Source organism: Ambystoma mexicanum, chromosome 5p, assembly GCF_040938575.1.
Source record: "Ambystoma mexicanum isolate Mex_15411 chromosome 5p, UKY_AmexF1_1, whole genome shotgun sequence".
In the NCBI taxonomy this organism is placed as follows: domain Eukaryota; kingdom Metazoa; phylum Chordata; class Amphibia; order Caudata; family Ambystomatidae; genus Ambystoma; species Ambystoma mexicanum.
The window spans coordinates 663,740,753-663,761,283 of record NC_090930.1 but is presented as its reverse complement, the minus strand read 5'-3'; the positions used below and the strand labels follow the sequence as shown (position 1 = coordinate 663,761,283).

The following is a 20,531-nucleotide window of genomic DNA, read 5'->3' as shown; positions in this document are numbered from 1 at the left end:
CAACAGTCAGACGGCACGCCTCAATCAGACCCTTGAAGGGTATTTGCGTTGTTTCATCTCTGCTGCCCAGGACAATTGGGTGGATTTGCTGCCCTTAGCAGAGTTTGCATATAACAAAGCCAATCATGCTGTGCTGGTTCTAGCACATTTCATTGCACATATGTTTACCATCCCTCTTGTTTTCCGACCTTGCGTCCAACTTCCACCCACATTCCGGATGTTGATGCCTTGGTGGCCGATATGCAACTGGGTCAGAGACTTGCTGCAGTTGCTCTTCAGGATTCGGAGGATTGTGTCAAGCGTTTTGCTGATTGCCTTCATACATCGGCTCCTGTGCTTTCTATTGGTGATAAGTTGTGGCTTGCTTCCCATTTTTTGCCAGTTTATCTGGTGCCCTTAAAGCTGTCACCTCGGGAGCAGGGGTTCTGCTGCCTAGCGGGTTCGTCTTCCTCCTTCATGATCCTGGATCCATCCCGCCTTTCCCAGTTGAAGCCTGATTTCACTGATCGTTTTCTTCATAATCCTGTGCCTTGTCATCCTAGTTTGAGGTGTCCAATATTTGTGATTTCTGTTACGACCAGGGTCGTCTTCAGTACCTGTTGGATTGAAAGGGTTACTCGCCGGTGATCGATACTGGGAACTGGCATCTTCCGTTCATGCGCGTAGCTTGGTCCATTTGTTCCACTGTCTGCACCCTGGCAAGCTGGGAAATTCCCCTCTTGGGAGGGGTCATACTGTCATGACCCATTTTCGGAGCCATTCCATTCGGCACAGATGAAAGCATATTCAGGGGATCGTCATGCCCTTATCCAAGATGGTGCTTACTGTTCCATGTGCAGGTCTAGTTCCTGCCTGCTCTGCTTCCTCCTTCCTGTTTCCCTCTTGCTTTGTCAGGACAGCTTATATGTGGCGCCTTCATGGAACACTGTGCACCGCTACTCCTTCCTTCAGATGCCTCAGCCCTGCGACATTCAGAACCATCCAAGAGGAACAGACTCTCGCAACTGACATTCTGCCATGCATCGCACTAATAAGTTAGAAGGCTTGCATGACAAGGGAAGAAAATCTAATCCAATGCTACCTTCTGTTCCTGAATTTCAACCTCTGCTCACACGTATTACCCAACCAGGGATGCAAAGAAAGACAGAAGAACATATCTTTACCTACAAGATCAGACAACATGGTTTTGTTCCCCAGAGGGTTTCCCTGTGACATTTGCACTTCCCTTCTCTTTGATCTTTGAGAGTAGGAGAGTGCAAGAGTTACTGGGAAACGTGTCCGTACGTCTCGAGTTGCATCAGACAAAGTTGGTTGCAATCAGGGCACTTTTACCATTGATTACAAATGTTGTTCATCTATGTATGAAATACAAGGGTCTCATCACAGTCAAGCATTACATTCTGTCTCCATCAAATCACATACTTCTAACCTCTGGATGGGGGTGCCCCGGTAGGCTTTGCCTACTGTAAACACATGTAACAGACATGACAGCTCACTGTCATTGACACTTTAGGGTGGGAGCTGGCACCAGGTTGATACAGTGCCTATGAAAGGGGTGTTGGGGTTTCCCATCTGCTTTGTTTTAGCTTCTGTAGCCATGCCCCATGAGGGCCTGCTTGAGGTATACTCTATTAGTATGTTAATTATGTTAATTGCCACAACCATCTGCAGAGGGTAAGCAAATGGACAGGGCGGATCCATGGAGCCTTTGATAGTTAATTGGGCTGGCCATGGCAGGAGGAAGGTTTTGGCCCTTCCCCTTCTGAGATGCATCATGTACTGCACCTGTCAGATCCTAACTAAAAATGGCAGGAAGGACTGCGCCTGTAGGCTGTGTCCACCCAGACTACAAAGGTATATGTGTATGTCGCAATTAAAGTATTCTCAGACATAGCCCATGCTGCCCCCACCACCATCCACGGTGGAGTCCCACAGGGCTCATGCACTGCACCCACTCAGCACACACTACTAAACCTCACCTATCCAAGCCCAACTGTCTCTCCATTGCCAGAGCTACCATTGGTGCCAAACTGGACTACTGCAATGCCCTCCTAGAAGGTACCTCCAATCATAATCTAAATAGACTTCAAATCACGCAAAATAATGCTCTCAGAGAAGCATTAAGCCTTCCCAAAAGGGAACACATCACCCGGGCTAGAAAGGCAGCCCATTGGCACCCTGTTAAAGAACGCATCAGCTTCAAAATCCTCACCCTCAAATGCCTCTCCCTCTCTGCTCCGTCATATTTTGTTCAATCGTTATCTAAACCCTCTCACTCAAGACCTACCATAACACACTACACCAACCTTCTACACACTCCCCTCATCAACAGATCCAAAGCGGGAGGACTAGGCTTCCCTTACATAGCCCCTAAACTCTGGAACACCTTACCCAAAGACATCAGAACAGAAAACTCTCTTTTCACCTTCTGCAAAAAACTCAAAACCTTCCTCTTCATCTGACACTCTGTATGCCTTGCTACATGTTTGTATATGTGACTGCCACTGTTCATCATTTCTGTAACTAAATAAAATGTCTGTAACCAGCGCCACGATGCCTCTGGGCTGAAGCGCGCTTAACAAATGCAAATAAAAAAATAAATAAATGTGTCGTGCAACGAGCATAGGAAAATGTGTGCAGATTTTCCAGTGGTCGACCTAACATCATTCAATTTCATATAAAATTTCAAAAAAGCCCAGGTGAGCGCACACCCACTGGATAGATGGTCGAATTCCTCACACAACCTCACACAGTGTAAGGATATAACAAGAGAATGACAAGAGCACGCATATGGAAAACGGTGTGTGAGTAATTGATAGATGAGTACATTACCAGATGTTTGAAAGGGACAAGAGTCAGTGTTCCATTGCAAGTGAGTGTGAGAGTGTAACTGAGTGTGTGCTGATTGGTACAAGTACCTGAGCCTATGTTGTAAACAAAGAGCGTATGGTGCCAGTGCCTGGGCATCTGCTGGCAGTAGCTGAAATGGGAATATGATTCCTGCATATGGCAATATCCTAATGATGATGGCTGCTACATGTTGCATTAAATGCAATAGACAGAATGCTGTCATTTGGTGATATACTTAAAGTTTAGAGGACAGTATCTGTACATTATGGCAATACATGACCTGGAGTGCGAGTATATTGTCATACATTGCCATATGAAAGCCCTACTTGGCACATTGTGTAACTGTTCACATGATGCCAGCACCCAGTATGTTTTGGGATGCATTGGAATTTTCTGGCCATTTAAAAACAGTACAGGCACCAATGATGGCCAGTGGTCTAATCGTACGAAAAAAAGTATTGGAACTATATTTCCAGTGGGGCTGTCCCCACTCCCCACTAATCCCATTGCAATCCCCCTCCCAGGTGCCATACAAACCCCTGAACAAATGCACCTGCTGTTTTAAGGGAACGTTAATGCAGTGCACTGAAGTGCAAGTTTCAAACCCTGTGCACACTAAATCTGCAAAATTGTGCTTGGTTCATAAACCACAAAAGAGCTGCATACCCTGCCACACACAGGAAAAGTTGGTGTAAAAACAGGAATCACTGCTGTCATCTGTCACCTGAAACAAGGCCACAGAAGGGCAAAATCCGAAAATGCCCTTAAAAATGCAGTCATTTCCCCAGATAATTATGGAAAGGAAATTGTGCTAAAATCATGGATTCTCCAGGCAGTCAGAGGAATCCAGGCCTCCCTGCCTGACAGCTGCTTAAGGAAATTAGCTGTCAAACCCAGTTTAAAAGTCTTTTTGTTTCCTGATTAAAATTGCAAAATCCACTATTTAAAGCATGTTTGTGAAGGGCTAATTATTTTAAAATTACCAAATCCCTTATAAACTCTGCTTATATTTTATATGTGAAATGAAAGGACCTTAATGTAAAGGAACCCAGTCTGGAGCTAATCCACTATTTAATTCTGATCTGACAGTCTGGCCTGGGAAAGTTGACATCTCAGCTTGACACTTCCTTGAAACTAGGAAGCCTAATGATTCCCAAATAATGACAACAAGGAGAACAATGAGGCCGCATTAGATATTTGTCTGGGGCTGAAACAAACAACAAAGGACAGGCTGAACATTGACCTCTGCTGGAAGGGGCAGGAGCTTCCCTTTCCAGGAAGGGAAAACACTCCCATGATCAAAAGACTGGACAGCTGCTACCTGAGAAGGGGAGGTTACAAAGGAGAACTTTGATGTTAAATCCTTATGTTTGATTAAAGTTTAGAACTCTTTAACTGAGCAACCGAAAGAGGGATACATCTGAAAAGTGGTAGACATTAACTTAATTTCAGCCTTGTGATTTGAAGACATTGATGAAACTCGTACCATTTAAGGAACCAACGTTATGAAAAAATGTGCATTGTAGCAGAACAATGAATGTTGCAAACCTAAAATTGTATGTGCATGATCCACTGATCAGTGCCCAGAGATGTACCGAATTAGAAATGATTCATCCAAACCGTTATAGTTAAAATTGATAGAAATCCATAGAATGACCAAAACAGCTCGGACAAAGATGGGGAGTGAATGTGAATGTAGACAATCAAATATAAAATATATGTGTCCAATTTTATTACGGTACATAATGTTAGAAATATACATTTGTGCAAAAGTTATGTTTTGGTAAAAATCAATGTGGGAGTTCCTAAATCCTGATCATAAAGATGACAGCTCTGTTCAGACCGACAACCAGGACAAAGCATGTGCCGTAGCCACTAACAGCCGTGGGTGGTATGTTTTTGAAATGCTGCCCACACCATAAACTAGGGGATGGCATTTGACAGTATAAATATAGGAGTTTCACTACACATACACACTGCTTCCAGAACCCATCCAGATGTCTGTGCAGAACCTTATTCCAGAACTCTTCATCTTGTAGCTGACTCCAGAATTCTTAGAAGATCCAGATGTCTTTGCAGAATCCAGACTTAGCATTCCTGAACTGTTGCTAGCTGACCCAATTGCAAACATACAGAACTTAAAAGAATAATTCTGATTCAGCTTGGCTTGCTATCATTAAGGCTTGCCTGCTGAAACTTGCATCCTGTAATCTGCTGTGTCCAGTGATCAGAAGGGCCCTTCCAAATCCAGTCTGAGGTGCAGTCCAAAAATTGACCACAACCGCGCCGCGGATCCAATCCCTCCAGAGGTGCCCTGCTGCCGGTAGACCTTCCTGATCCAATGACCAGAGCTGATGGTCCAATTTAATTACAAAGGACTGTAAGTATGAATAAGAAGAACAGTGACCCATAGTATATCTGCATTGTATTGTCCCAAACTCAACCCATCCCATCTTTAAATTCAGAACCATAGTAGTGTTAGATTTCTCTTGTGCTGATTTTTTTTCTCATCTGTGTTACAAAACCATATCTCCTTAGTGATTTTGAATAACTAAAGCACATCCCAGAAATTGTGTATCCACCACGGACTGGTTGTGGTGGCCACATAGCTGTGAAGTTTCATGTGTGGCATTCTCTTTTTCAAAGGCATTAATATAGTATAAGAAAACCCATCAGTCATTTTTAAAACCAAATTCCTGTTTTCATTTTTCGCGCCTATTTTGCAAAAACGCCTCTCACTAAAACCTCTATAACGTTTTCAGTTTTAAAGATAGAAACGACATTTCAACTCTCACTGATACCTAAGACACTTAGCTACATCCACAACTATTGCGAAACAGTGTATTTGACCCGTTTTTCTCCAATATTGCTTAGTAAAAGTTTGCTGCAAATTTGCAATCTTAGCCAAAGTTACATGTGTCTTTTGCCCATTTCAAAATGCTTCTTCCATCCCATCCTGATCTCAAGTGTGTATTGTTGTTTATATGATAGTCCATGTGTGTTAGGACTTTTTTAGAGTTGCTTTCTTTAGACATTTTCTCCATTTAAGCATTTTTTACCATTTTGCATTATTTTACAAAGCAATTTTTACCTGTCAGTTTAAAAGTGTTATTTGCCCAAAACGATTTTCTCTCTTGTTTGGGGAGAGAAGATTGCCTATAATTTCTAGACCTTGTCTTTCATTCATGAATACCTGCTGGTTACTCACATTTGTGTAGGTTTGCTCATTTGTACTTCAGTACTTTGCAGGGGGAAATAATAACTTAAACGCTATCTGTTCACAAACCAAAACTGTTCTTTTTCCTGTGCTTTCTATGCTGCATCGTTATAAGTGAATTCAATTGCTTGACTTATATTCTGAATTGTATTGTCAATGTTAGGTGATTGCTGTCCCATATATATATATATATATATATATATATATATATATATATATATATATATATATATATATATATATATAAAACTTATGTGTGATTTGAATATTAAATAAATAAATAAATCTTTACCTTTACAAATCACACGCTACATGCTAGGCGAGACCTGGGTGAGTGCCTGATTGAAATTCCTTACACATGGAAAGGGAGAAGGCACTGCATTGTCCCTTGTCCCCGTTCCATGGCGGCATCCATTTTTTTTTTTCAGTTGTGAAATGCTGTCAGTGTTTCACAACTTCCGAAAAGAGTCTGTTAGTACCCCAGTATGCCCTGTAACTATGGGCCCAAGGGCATTACCTGAAATGGTAATGCCCCTTCAGCTCTGGGCTCATTCCTTAAGTGAGTACGGAAGCATATGGAATGAAAACAATATACACAATTGCAAGCATATGAGTGGGGGCCAAAGTAGTTTTGTTCAAGGGATGCTATATAACTCTACAAGTTCAATCTTCAAGTGAAAAGTTGAAAGTTTGAAATATAAAGACCCATGGCGTCAGGGATTCATTATACACTGTAGGGAATAATGGGGAGAAAGGGATGTTCAGTGGTGATAATGTCTTGTGTAATGATGAAGACATCCCAGTTGGGCCTCCACCAAAATAAACCATTAAAAAAGCATGGGGGCAAATGTTGCAAACTCACAACATCAACGAGGTCGAGGGAAATCAGAACCAACAAGCAAGCCCTCAAACAAAAAGGGGAAATAGCCTTTGTACAACAAAGAACAGGCTTGTGGTCTTTTACTGTTAATTCAGCGTGGGAAGACTTTCACCATTCTGGTCTATCTACTTAGGCAGCCAAAAAACACAGTTACGTCAACCAGTTTTTCATAAAACAAATTTACATATTTTAATGGTCATAATACACACTTTAAGATGACCACTTGGTGTTTTTCTACCGGAACAATTTGATATGGCAGATTTCACACTAAAGCTAACGTGGTAAGTACAAACCTCTTTTTCAAGCAAAAATGATTTCGGTTTTTGCTAATTAAAGTGACTTGTTCTGTGCAGATGTACACAGTGGACATACCTCACTCAACACACTCACTCAGCTTTCATTCCACTCATTCAATTCTCATCATCTCAAATACACTCAATGCATAAAAGAACCTCAGTATACAATGTGCCCAACATGTTTCTTTCCTTAGATTTGCAATGTTTTGAATACTTGGAAATTCATCAGGGGATAAAAAGGTTAGTACACCACATATATTGGCTATTCTATATATAATTAGGACTGTGGTTATCAATTAATATATCTAGATCTCATTAGAATCCCGAATCTTCGGACTTGGGTCACCCTGCACTAGATGTATTGGTGGAAGGCTCCCCCTACAAAAAAACAGCAAGAAAATAAGAGGTTCAATATCTTATATATGTATGAGTTTTTAAATATCTCATTGACTACTATTTGCAATACATCAAAAATAGGAGTCATGCCTATTAATCGCATCTATCTATTACCTTGATTCTTCCATCACTCTTTCTACCGTTCATACTCCACATGGGGTATCTAAACTCGAATGTGGCATAACCCTCACCGGGTCTGTCTATCGTCATTACTTAATGATATTCAGCAGCATTTAAGTGGACATTACCCTTCTGAATGGTCCGGGTCTGCCATGCCTGTCCTAGGGATCTTATAAAGGTAATGGCTCTTTCTTATTTTGTTACCTGGAGAACCAGGGCAATTGTTGCAAAAACACCCACTATTAGCACCCTGGAGGAAAGATGGCAGAGTAGCAGCCAATCAACTTCCTAGGAATGCTGTTGCACCATACCCCCCTTGGACTCTTACAATCCATGCAATCTATGTCCGTCTGGCATTGGTTAGAGCACGACTGATAGTGTTTCGGCAGTGTTGTGCTCCACACCAAATAAGTCTGCAGTCTGCTTTCTGGCAGTGCATTGCTGCATTGCTCTATATGTGCACGCTGAGTTATAAGTGATTGACAGACTGTTTTCCTATGGGACTGCGCCAGTATAAAACGCTTCTGTGAATCAGGCCCATATTGTCTGCACATTGTGTGCTGGACAGACATGTTACCTGGTGGGTGAACATGCAAATGTTTGTTAACATCCCTCGCTTCACTCTGTCCCAGTGGTGGTGTCTGGTGGTGGAGGGGGCAGGTGGGCCGGCCGCTCCCTCTCATTAGCCCCTGGTGCCTTGTGTGCCCCCCCCAGCATCCCTCTGGCACCCCATTATCCTCCCCTCAACCCCCAGTCACCAAAAACTGACTCTTCTACTGCTCTGTCCCAGTGGAGGATCAAGTTCAAGACCCTCTGCATCATCCACAAGGCTTTCTGATACGAGGGACCCCGCTACATCCAACCCCCTCTCCCTAAATATCTCCCTGCTAGAGCTCTTCAGTCTTCTAGCTCCAACTTTGTGAAGTTCAGATGCTTTTCCAAGCATAGACTGCGGGTTAGATCTCTTTCGTTGGCAAGAATCTCCCTCTGAAATGGCCTCCCTGTCCCTCTCAGGCTTGAGCCGGATCTCCTTAAGTTCCTGAAGCTTCCAAAGACCCTCTTTTACCTTCCTTTCCCCCCTCCCCTGATAATGTCCCCCTCTGTTGCATTGACTGACTGCCTGGTCCCTTCTGTGCTCCACAGGGTACCAGACCTAATTGCCCAGTCTACCTCAACCCCCCTCTCTTCCTGATCTCCTCACCTAACCTGCCCTTGCCCTTCAGGGCCCTGTTCCCTGACAAGCTTGGCGGGGTATGCATCCCTACCATGCCTGGTCCACCCCTGTTCTCGCACTTAGCATGTGGTCCTCTCTCCCTGCGCTCCCTGCATGCCCTGGCACTTGCCCACCTGGCCTCCCCTTAGCATTTGCCTAGCCCCATGGGTGATCTTCTTCCACTTTTCCCCCCTGCCTTGTATATCTCCTCTTGGCCCGCACCTCCTTCCCACCTTTGCATTCCCCCTCCCACTCCCTCCCCCTGCACTTCTTGTTAATGCACTTGCACAATGTGAATGACACAAGGCCTAGTAGGACCATTATTGTTATTTTCTTCCCTGCCCTCCCTCCTTTTCTTGTTTTGTGGCGCCTACTACTCTGCCTGATCGCTACTGTCACCACTGTCTTGTGCTTAACTTCTATGTTAATTAATATTGTGTCATTTGCTACCTGATCACCTGTAAGGTCAAATGATAGGCAATCATACATGCTAAACCACTGTTATATTCTATCACGTTATGTCATGAAGAGACCTGCTTACAGTTTAAATTTACTCACCAACTGAACAACCAGAACGTTGTATGTTTCCACTTGTTACCTTTAGTTTTACCCTGTTTTAACAACCTGTCACGCATTATTGCTTTATGATCTGGTTCTGTGATTATGAATCCAGTCCCTTCTTCCATCCCCTTAGCATAGCCTCACCCATACATACACTTGATCCTTAGAACCTAGCATTAAACAGCCCTCCACTTCAGACCTTATGGACAACTTGCGAGCTACCACTCCCATTATGGCTACGTTCCTACCACTCCTTAACTCCATTGCAACCTTGAACTACCTTCCCTATTCCACTTCTAGCCAACAACCTAGACCAAACACAGCAGACGGTGCAAGCAACATCCTCCTCACTCCCAGTCAATGGCTACTGAGGTATGCCACTAGGCCTACTCCTAATATACTTTGCTACAAAGCCTACAGAAATGCCAGACTAGGCTCACAGACATTCACTAATACCACGCTACGCTGCAAAATCCAATCCACTAAATACACGTCACCTAATTCCGATCTCCCAAGCACTAACAATACCAGCATAGGAAATATCTCACTCGCTCAGGCAACTTAACCCACCTTTTCAGCTCTGCCTTTGACCTCAGAGACCTCTCACATCAAAGAAGCTCTTATCAACGCCAGGTCACTGGCACATTGCACATGCGTTAGATATTGCAGATCTCATCTCAGCTAACCACCTAGACTTTCTGGCAGTCACAGAAACGTGGCTCCATTCAGCAGCAGGACCAACCCTCATGCTAGCAGTTCCTGATCATTTCTCAATTATTAGAACCGACAGAACCACCACCGATAAAGGTGGTGGAGTCACTATTATTGCCAAAAACACACTTGTCATCCGAGAATTCGATAGTCATTCAATTCCTTCTGGCGAACTCCTATTTATCAAACACCCACTATCTACCACACGCACACTTCTCATCCACCTACTATATAGACCACCTGGCCCCAATTCCTTGTTCGAAGAAGACGTCACATAACTCCTTACCCAAAACACCAAACCCACCTCCCAAATCATGCTACTGGGTGACCTGAATCTAAGCCTACATGACACATCAGACTACATGCCACTGCCCTAGAAAATTCACTTTCAGAACTAGGCTTCTTACACCGCATCTCCAACCCAACTCATTGCAAAGACAGAATATCTAAATTGCAATATAAAAATCATCTCACACTCGCCTTGTGCTTGGTCAGATCATCATGTCATCTCCTTCGAGATCCATGACATCTGCCAACCTCCTCTTAACACCCAAAGAGCTCCCCCTGCCTTAACAAGAAATAACCGCCTGATCACCCTGGAAAATATACTCCCTCTTCTCCAGCCTATTGCTAACCCCCTGAGCTCTTAGAAACAGATCCATCCAAACTGGTGACTCATACAACTAGAATCTTCTCTTGATCTTATAGCTCCCTTCAAAGCTAGAAAAGCCTCTAGCACACCTTAACAAATGGTTCTCGCCAGAATTTAAGACCCTACAAAAAGCTAAAAGATGTGCTGAATCTAGCTGGATAAAAAATCCCTCAGTCCAGAATAAGGAAAGCTTCAACTCTGCCTCCTCTGCTTACAAAACTGCTATTTAAAAAAAAACTAAGAGTGATACCTTCAATCACATAATTCAAAAGGCCAAGTCCAATTCCAAGAACTCTTTACCATCCTTAAGGAACTTGAGTCTCCTATATCCCCTCCGAACTCTTGCACCAAAGATGCCCTTTGGTGTGCCAACATTCAAAAGGCACTATTAGACAGAATTGCTCTACTTCAAGCCAAAATCGAACCAAAACAACTGAGCCTTGCATACCTGACCAAAAAAAGTAAATTCCACTCCCCTCCCCCAAAACCTTGCAGCCTATTTAACTTCACTCCAGTCACCATCAAGGAGATAGAAAAGATTATTGCAAGCCTTAAGCCAACTAGATGCCATGGCGACATCTGCCCTGCCACGATTATAAAGAAAGAAGCTAAGGAATGTGCTCCTTTTATCAGCTCATTTATTAACACTTCATTTGCTTCATGTTCTGCCCCAAAATACCCAAAGACGCTTGTGTCATGCCTCTCATCAAAAAACCCAGTATGGACCCTAGCATTCCCACCAACTACAGACCTATAAGAACCGTGCCTTTTTTTTTTATAATCTTAGATAAAGCAGCATACATCCAAATACAGAACCACCTCGAAGCCAATAATCTGCTGGTCTTACGGCAATCTGGGTTCAGACCCAGGCATGGCACAGAAACAGCCCTCTTGGATGATGCTAAAGACTATGGTAATCCGGCCTTGCTCCTCCCGCTAGACTTATTAGCAGCTTTCGACTTAGTCGCTCACATCATCTTAACTTGTCATCTTACTACAGCTACCTCCTTTTCCACAAAAGCTGTGGCCTGAGTCCATTCCTTTCTCTCAGATAGAACTATGAGAGTCTTTGACCCTTCAGCTTCAGCAGAACCCTCCCCTATCACATGCAGAGTCCCGAGGGTTCATGTGTCTCCCCGACCCTCCACAATCTCTTCACAAAGCTCCTTTTTGACCACATGGATGTCCTTGGCATATCCTACTCAAATTATGGGGACGACATGCAAATTCTCATTACTCTGTCAGGATCATACGACAAAAACTCCACCCTCTTAAACAAAATATACTCTAGAATCCAAGCACAGATGGCTAAAAAAGGGTCTTTGTCTCAACTATGATAAGACCGAGCTCCTGCTCATCGGCTCCAGGCATCAAGTCAATAAACTAGACGGCCAATACACCTTCTTTACAATTGGTGTGAATACTATCAAAGTTGCCAAGGACACCAACACATTGGGAGTCTACCTGGATTCCACCCTCTCCCTCTCCAGACAGGTGAATGCTACAGCTTCAGCAACAGCATACACCGCTAAATTAATAAACTCTTGCAGACCCTTCTTGTCTTCTAGCAGTTGCATCACAGTGGCGAGGTCGCTCATACTTTCTAAATTGGACTACTGCAACACTCTTTATTTAGGCGCTAGCAGGCATAACCTAAATAAGCTACAAGTGCTGCAAAATAACGCCCTTAGATCCACCTTAAACATCCCTCGCTCGACCACATCTCACAAGCCAGGCGTGATACCAACTGTCTTATTTAACAACTTTTTCAGATTTGAAAATCGGTATTTCATTCAAATATCAGGAACATCCATGGGGGCAGTCATGGCACCAGGATACTCCAATACATACATGTCATATTTAGAACAGACACTGGTTTTGAATAAGCCAGTATACCAGTAACATTTGAGGTGTTTTTACCGGTTTATTGAGGACGTGTTTGGGGTGTAGCGAGGCACTCAAGGCGAATTGTTGGACTTTTTTTCAACACATGAACCATTTAGCACCAAGGATCAAGTTCACGACTCAAAGCAATACTATTCGAATTCAATTCCTGAATGTGGAAGTTTATTTCAAAATGAACAAACTAGACACAACAATTTACAACAAACCAACAGACAAAAACAGTGGGCTTCATTATGACCCCGGCGGTAGCTGCACCGGTCAAAACGGCACAGCTAAAAATTACTCCCCATTCCCATTTGAGTCCCATAGGACTCAATGGGAAGGATGAGGACGGATGCACCGGCACTGTGTGCAACAGTGCCGGTGCATCTGCCAAGGCCTGCGAGCGGGTGACTTTCCTCCCTCCAGGTCAGATCTGGCGGGCGGAAAGGCACCCGCACGCAGAACTCGAAGTATGCCGGTCCAGTAACAACAGTGCTGGTAGCTTACTGGCACCGTTGTTACCGGACTGGCATACTCAAAATGAGGCCCAGTATCTTATTAGCATGCAGTTTTCATCCAAAGACAATGGGAAGCATACCTTACAGTCAATTTCTTCGATATAAGAGAATTATATCAGAAGACAGGGAGTTTGGAGAACAATCATTGAAATTGCAGGACAAATTCATAAAGCAAGGGTACTTTAAGAGACAGTGGCTGCTGCACAGATGAAAGCATCAGCGGTACACAGACCACAAACTTTGGAATCTTCAGCAAAATCCAAGTCAGAAGCATCAGTATATGTTACTACTTATTCAGAGCAAAGCTTCAGAATCAAAAAAATCATAAAAAAGAACTGGGAAATGTTATAAATTGACCCAATCCTTGTACAATTAGTTGCAAAGCTTCCAACTTTTGCATATGGAAAGAGCAAATCTGTGAAGGATCATCTGATTCGAGCGGACTACTTCCAAACTAAACAAGAGAACACTTTATATAAAGGAACTCTCCTGTGTAACAACTGTCAGCACTGTAATAATGTCATTAAAGGAAGCAGCATTAATCATCCACACACAAGAAAAGCAATTCGCGTATGGCATACCAGTGTGACTCTACCAATGTAATTTATGGAACTACATGCCCATGTGGATTGTTCTACATGGGATTGACAACTCTGAAAGCAAAAATAAGATTGACTGAGCACAAGTCAAATATTCACACAGAGTCAGTGCATTCACTGGTAGCCCAACACTTTAAGTCACACAAACATACAATAGCACAAATGAAACTGATTTGACTAGAACAGGTGAAATGTCCAAAAACAGGGGGTGATATAAATGTTCTATTAAGAAGAAAGAAAATCCCATGGATTGACAGGTTGGATTCTCTGTACCCCAAGGGAAAGAACATTGAATACAATTTGATTTGCTTCATTTGAATACTTATTTGATGTGAAGAAGAAACTGTGGTTTATATATCCCATAGCAACAAGTGAGATTAATATATTGGACTGAATGTGCCAATAATGTGTTTCATCTTAACATCAAGTATACTACAATAGTAAATGTATTAAGATCTAATATTTGTGCATTATTGAAGCTGTTACCACACCATCAAAACAGAATCTAATTAATCAGTACATAACACTAATCAGAACATTGGTTCCTTTGTTGCCGCAAAATTCAATCCATCAATATATACATAATGCATTCATTCTAGTTACCCACAAGGATGTATTGGTGAAATATTAGAGCATGATGGCCAGATGATACATACAGATGTGGACATTACAAAATGGCTGACGGATTTTACATCAAATAATACACCATATTATATGATATGATATGATATGATATGGCATTTATAAATAGCCTATACACAAGTGTTTCAAGGCACAACGAGGCAAGGGAGGCGAAACAGAGGGCAGAGAGGGATAGTGATCCTACTAGGGCAGGTGACATTGAGATCACATTCAGATGGCAGGTGCAGGCACTGGCATTAATTGAGCTGGCCCCTCCTCTGCGCTGAGAAAACTACATCACCGAGAGGCTGCACGCTCCGAAGTAGCTCCTAAGTAGCGACTGTTGGCTGTGAGAAGAATCTGGATACTAATTGGACTTTACTATTTCGTATATTTGTCATTAATTGAGCTGGCCCCTGCCGCTGAGAAAACTACATTACCCAGAGGCCGCACACTCCTGTGTGCGCGCTCCGAAGTAGCTCCTAAGTAGCGACTGTTGGCTGTGAGAAAACTCTGGATACTAATTGGACTTTACTATTTTGTATAATTGGTATGCTTATAAACTGCTTTGCCCTGCATTATAGGATGTTATACTACAACATTATTTACTTTATACACTTTATAAGTGTTTAAATATCCAATTTTATTTATTTGTAGGCATTAATTGAGCTGGCCCCTCCTCTGCCGCTGAGAAAACTACATTACCCAGAGGCCACGTGCTCCTGCGTGCACGCTCTGAAGTAGCTCCTAAGTAGTGACTGTTGGCTGTTTGCTGCTTGGGGTGAGGCGGTGAGGGGGCCAGTATTTATGACTCATTGACCAAGGTATACCTTTATACTTTATACCGAGGGCGTCTGTTCCCTTTTGTGAGTAACAAATTCCTTTCCTTAATCTCACGATTTAGAGAGACGGCCGAAAGTAGAGTGGTCAGTTCATCCGGGAAGTGTATTCTGCCACTACCGGAAATGCTGAGCTTAGAGACTACGCCTGTCTCTTTCGGAAATGTAATATGCAATATAGTTAACAGCTTCATGTAACTGTTTATAGTAGTAGCATTGATGTAAATAATTTGCTTTTTGCGAACGTTACTTAGATGGTAAATAGAAACCGAATTACGGAAGCGTTCCGGGTTGCTAATATTGTGTGCCGTATGTGTTATATGAGAAATCATTGTAGGCTAATTGGCTTCTGACATTCTTATGACAGTTTAGGTTATTCGCTTTTATAGCAAATAGACATTGGTTTTGTGAGCATTGAACTCTTACAGTTATAAAATCTTGAGAGTTACTCAGTTTCTATTTAACACAGAAACTCAGAGAGAATATGGTTAATGGTCTTAGGAGTGGTAGAAGGATTACGGGCTCTCTGCCACATGGGAACATGGATGAACAAGAAATAGTTGATCTGGAAATTTCTTGTATCCATGAAAAATCCAAAGAAGGTACAGAATGTGCAGGTAATGATATTCTTGCGCAACTCCAAGGTAGTCTGGAAATCAATGCCGGAAATACAGAAAAAAATGAAATTGTACAACAGGATGTATTAGTGAATGCCACTAGTGATTCCTCTCTTCCAATTTACACACTAAAGGAATTGCGTGATAGGCACCACACTATGGGTGAACAGAGTGACCAGGGAGAGGGAAGTATGGGTAATTGGGACTCCTCTATGGATAGTCTAATGCACGATCAGTTCCGAAACAAAATCTCTGACTGCTCATTAATCGCCCCTGCCATTGAGGAGGAACTGGGTAGATGGATTCACCTCTCCCTAGGTCGATCTACGCCCATTCAGTACTCTGGGCACAATCCTTGTTCTGGTGATAAATATATATTTTAATCCCGTTTATCATCTAGGGATGAAAACCAAGGAGATTGATGCCCTTTTGCTGGAAATGAATATCAAATACAAAGGTCTCCATGTGATTATCACAGGCGATCTGAACGCTGAAATCCCAATAGTAGACAACATTGGTGAGATAATAGATAATAACTTAGGTATATAGTCGTTTGGTGTCGGAAAGGAGGGTCAAATAATTGAGGGAGGCCCTCTTGGCTGCCCCCGGAAAAAATTACAAGGTCACATCTGGAACGCATTCTTTTCAAATTAGGGCCATTATCATGCGAACCAATTGAATGACCATTTGGTTGACACCTATAACTGGTTGAATGGCCTATTCACTTCTACAATTGACCACACATTCCTGTCTGGCAATTTGCACAAAGCTTGTGTATCGTTTAAACTGATTAATAATGATTTTAGTAATCATAGATTTGTCAAAATAGAACTTTATTTAAATCTTCAGCAAAACCCGAGGAATTGGTATAGGTCACTTATAGAAGTGAAACCAGCAAAAAATAGAATATCGTGGCACCCGGGCAACGTGTCAAAAATTAACATGGCTGTCAATGATGACAACTATGGGCTACAATTGGCTGAACGATGGAAGTTATTCTTGGTTGAGGAATTTAGTACTTACATCGGGAAAATAATCACCCTATTAAACAACTCAAAGATTAACACAGCTTGTCCCAAACATCCTCATGTTTTTGATCACCTAGTCAAATAACACAAAAAATGGTGTAATAAAAATGTACGGATAATTCAAACTCTCTCTCTCGATCAGGAAGGGAAACTCTTGGTAATCAGCAAAGAAAAACAAAAATTGAAAATTTGGTTGAAATTACACAAGGCTACGATGCTACCAAAAGACAGTGGGGCTATGCTAAGAGCGTTAAAAAAACGGTTCCTCTAGGAATTTTTTGGAAACTAATTCATGCACTGGAATCCCCCTAATTATCGTCTCAGGTGAATAACGTGTCAGAGGAGGCCTGGGTAGGACACTTTGGGGCACTTTATGCAGCGGATAAAATCCCTGGTATAATGAGGCCGGGAATATATGAACACGATTGGGAGGGTTTTTTCTCTGAACTTGAGATAACGACCCAAATTACAAAATCTAACCCTTCCATAGTGGCAGGACCCAATGGCCTATCTAACATCATATTTAAGGCTGACCCATTCTTATGGACAAATTCTCTCTTCATCCTGTTTGGGAACACTGCAACTTCGAAGTGTATTCCATCGACCTGGAGAATTTCATACGTCATTCCCATATACAAAAAGGGGGATGGGGTGACCCACAAAACTATCGGCCCATATCTTTACTGGATGCCGACTCTAAGATTTTTGCTGGTTTGGTTCTCCACTCGATTGAAGAGTGGATAGAAAAAGACTCAACATTACATTGCAACCAGTTTGGCTTCAGAAAGCGAATGGGAACAGAATTGGGTGGACTAATATTTTCACTCCTACTGGACTACCAAAGTATGAGAGTGGCCACCCCGATATTTGTGGCAAGTATAGATTTATCACAAGCATTTGATAGAGTGAATAGGTCCCTGCTGTGGTCCAAAATGGCATTTATAGGAATGCCTAAGAATATTCTATCCCTCCTAATCCATCTACATGAGGGTTCTGTTATGAAAGTCAGAATGAACCAGGAAGGTAAGCTTTCAATCCCTATACCTACGTGGAACGGTCTCAGGCAGGGCTGTATCTTTGGCCCTACCTTGTTCAACATTTTTATATCTGACGTCGCAACTACACTGGACACTGCTGCATTTATTACACCCAAAATTGAAGGGACTAAGTTAAATTGGTGTTCTTACGCTGATGATTTTTTGTTGTTAGATCAAACCCAAGTGGGACTTCAATGTTTGATAAATAAATTCAAGGAATACATAGATGTTAATGGTCTAAAGATAAATTAAAAGAAATCTATAATTCTAATTTTAGGCCCAAATAAGAAAGCAATAAGACATAGCTGGTATTTAAAAAACTATAAGCTTGAGACTAGGCGATCATTTGTGTATTTAGGTTATCCCATATTTGCTCATATAACAAAGAATCCATATTTTAATGTGCTGGAGGAACAAGTGACTAATTTGATTACGCAGACTAAGAGAATAGACAGGATGTATTGTAAATTTTTTTTTTTGCCTTTGTTACGTTTTTATAATTTGAAAGCTGTCCTGAAGCTCAGCTACGGCCTTGAATTTTTTCCTCAATGCTTAGAACAAATATGCTCAAAGATCGAGACTAAGTACTGGAGAAGTATACTTTATTACCTTCCGAAATGCATTCCTATATCTGCCATTAGATATGAATTGGGCCTTCAATCGCTGAAAAGCCAAATTGAATGGAAAAAATTGGCATTACTAAGAAAACTATTAGTGGGATCAGGAAATAATCTATATGCATTTCTGTGCCTTTGGCTGAGATTGGGGACAACTAAATCAAAGTTTTTATTATCACTGTATGAATTGTCAAGAATACTGCTAGATAGAATCGCCACAGATTTGGAACATCTGATAACTAACCCCATTCATGTGAAAAATAGAATCAGATGGGCAGACTGGGCAGAAACTATGGAGAAAGTAAAAAGTTCATCTCTATACTCCGAAATGGTTTCAGATTGGAAGTCGTTGGGAGCTTTGGAATCATACTTAGTTAAATTTCCGGAGAAAAAATGGAGGTGTAATTTTATGTGATTTCGTTTTAATTTACTAGCCACTGGGCAAATAGTAGAAATTAGAGATAAACTTGGGAAAGTTCATGTTCCTTGTCGCTTTTGTAAGAATCCAATCATAAAAGAAACTCTAAGACATCTACAGTTAGAATGTGAAATCATTAACAAGGAAACCTATTTTGGAAAGTTTGTATCACCAACTGAGAGATACTTCCCAGATGTAATTTGTTGGAATATGCTTCATGGCAACTCAATTCCCTTAAAAATCTCAATTGTACGATTTCTGTCGAATGTATGCGAGTTGATATTTTAAAGTAAGTTTTTGGAAGAACTGAAATAACTGTATTATTGTAGAAAGCATATTAACCTGGATTTTATAACTTGTTTGTTTTTCTTCGAAATGTGTTAAGTAATTTTATTGAAATCTAGGTAATTGTACTGTATTTTCTGTACGTTTGCTAAACTGGATTATTCTTCGTGTGTAGATATTCTGTTTCTTTGTATTTGAATAATTGACTGTTTTTGTAAAGGTTTTGTTCTTCAAACCAAATACAAATAAAGAAAAAAAATGAGATCATGGAAGTGCAGGGGAGGGGAGAGGGGGAAAAGTGCAGGGGAAAGGGGAAGGGGCAGTGCAGTACATTGGATAACAGTAAAATAAATAAAGACAATAAATAATAGATACAAGTGCGGCCAGCTGGTGGAAAGTGCAAGGGTAAGTGCAGACATCAGGTGTCAAGTGCTAGTAGGGGCTGTGGGAATACAGAAACAGTCCCTGAGTGCAAGGTTTGCCAGGGGGGGGGGGGTGCAGTGCAGGTGTGCAACTGGCAGGGAGGGGGCCTGGGCCCGAGATCAGAGGGTAGCCAGGTAACCAGTGCAGTTTCATATTCAGCCAGGAGATCCGCAGGGGAGAGGAGGAGAGAAAGCAGAAGCAAAGAGGAAGGTCTTGAGGTGCTTTGGAAACCAGAGATGGTTCTCCTCAAGTTTCAGTGAGGCAGGGAGGCTGTTCCAGATGGAGGCCCCAGCGGAAGAAAGAGATCTACCACCAACTCGCTGCTTGGAGCGACCATAGCTTTACCATTTCTCTTACACGGACAAGTATAGCAGTGAGAGATAGTTCAAGGTATTATCAACATTATAGTTATTGCCTTGATTACAAACAACTAAATATGAAGCTAGTAACTATATTAAAAAATACATTGCACCGCCGTACTGGCAGTCATGTGATCGGGAGGTGATCACAAGGTAAGCACATTAGTGAGAGTTAGCCTATAGTGTCACTGACATTATATTTATCCTTGTCTATAAAATCATTTGAATATTAAACATCAAGTAAGCAACAGCATTGGAACACATTGTATAACACATTGTATTGCCGCACTGGCGGTCACGTGATCGGGTGGTGATCACATGACTGCACCCGGAAGATATTTACATAACACGATGTGGGATGGGAGACTTACAGCAGCCGTGCCTTTG

General features: G+C 42.0%; 1 protein-coding gene across 2 annotated transcripts in view; it reads left to right on the top strand.

Moving 5' to 3' along the window:
• Positions 1–20,531, top strand: part of LOC138481120 (glycine receptor subunit alpha-4) — a 1,152,059-nt gene that overhangs the window by 617,661 nt on the left and 513,867 nt on the right. The gene's annotated exons all lie outside the window — the stretch shown is intronic.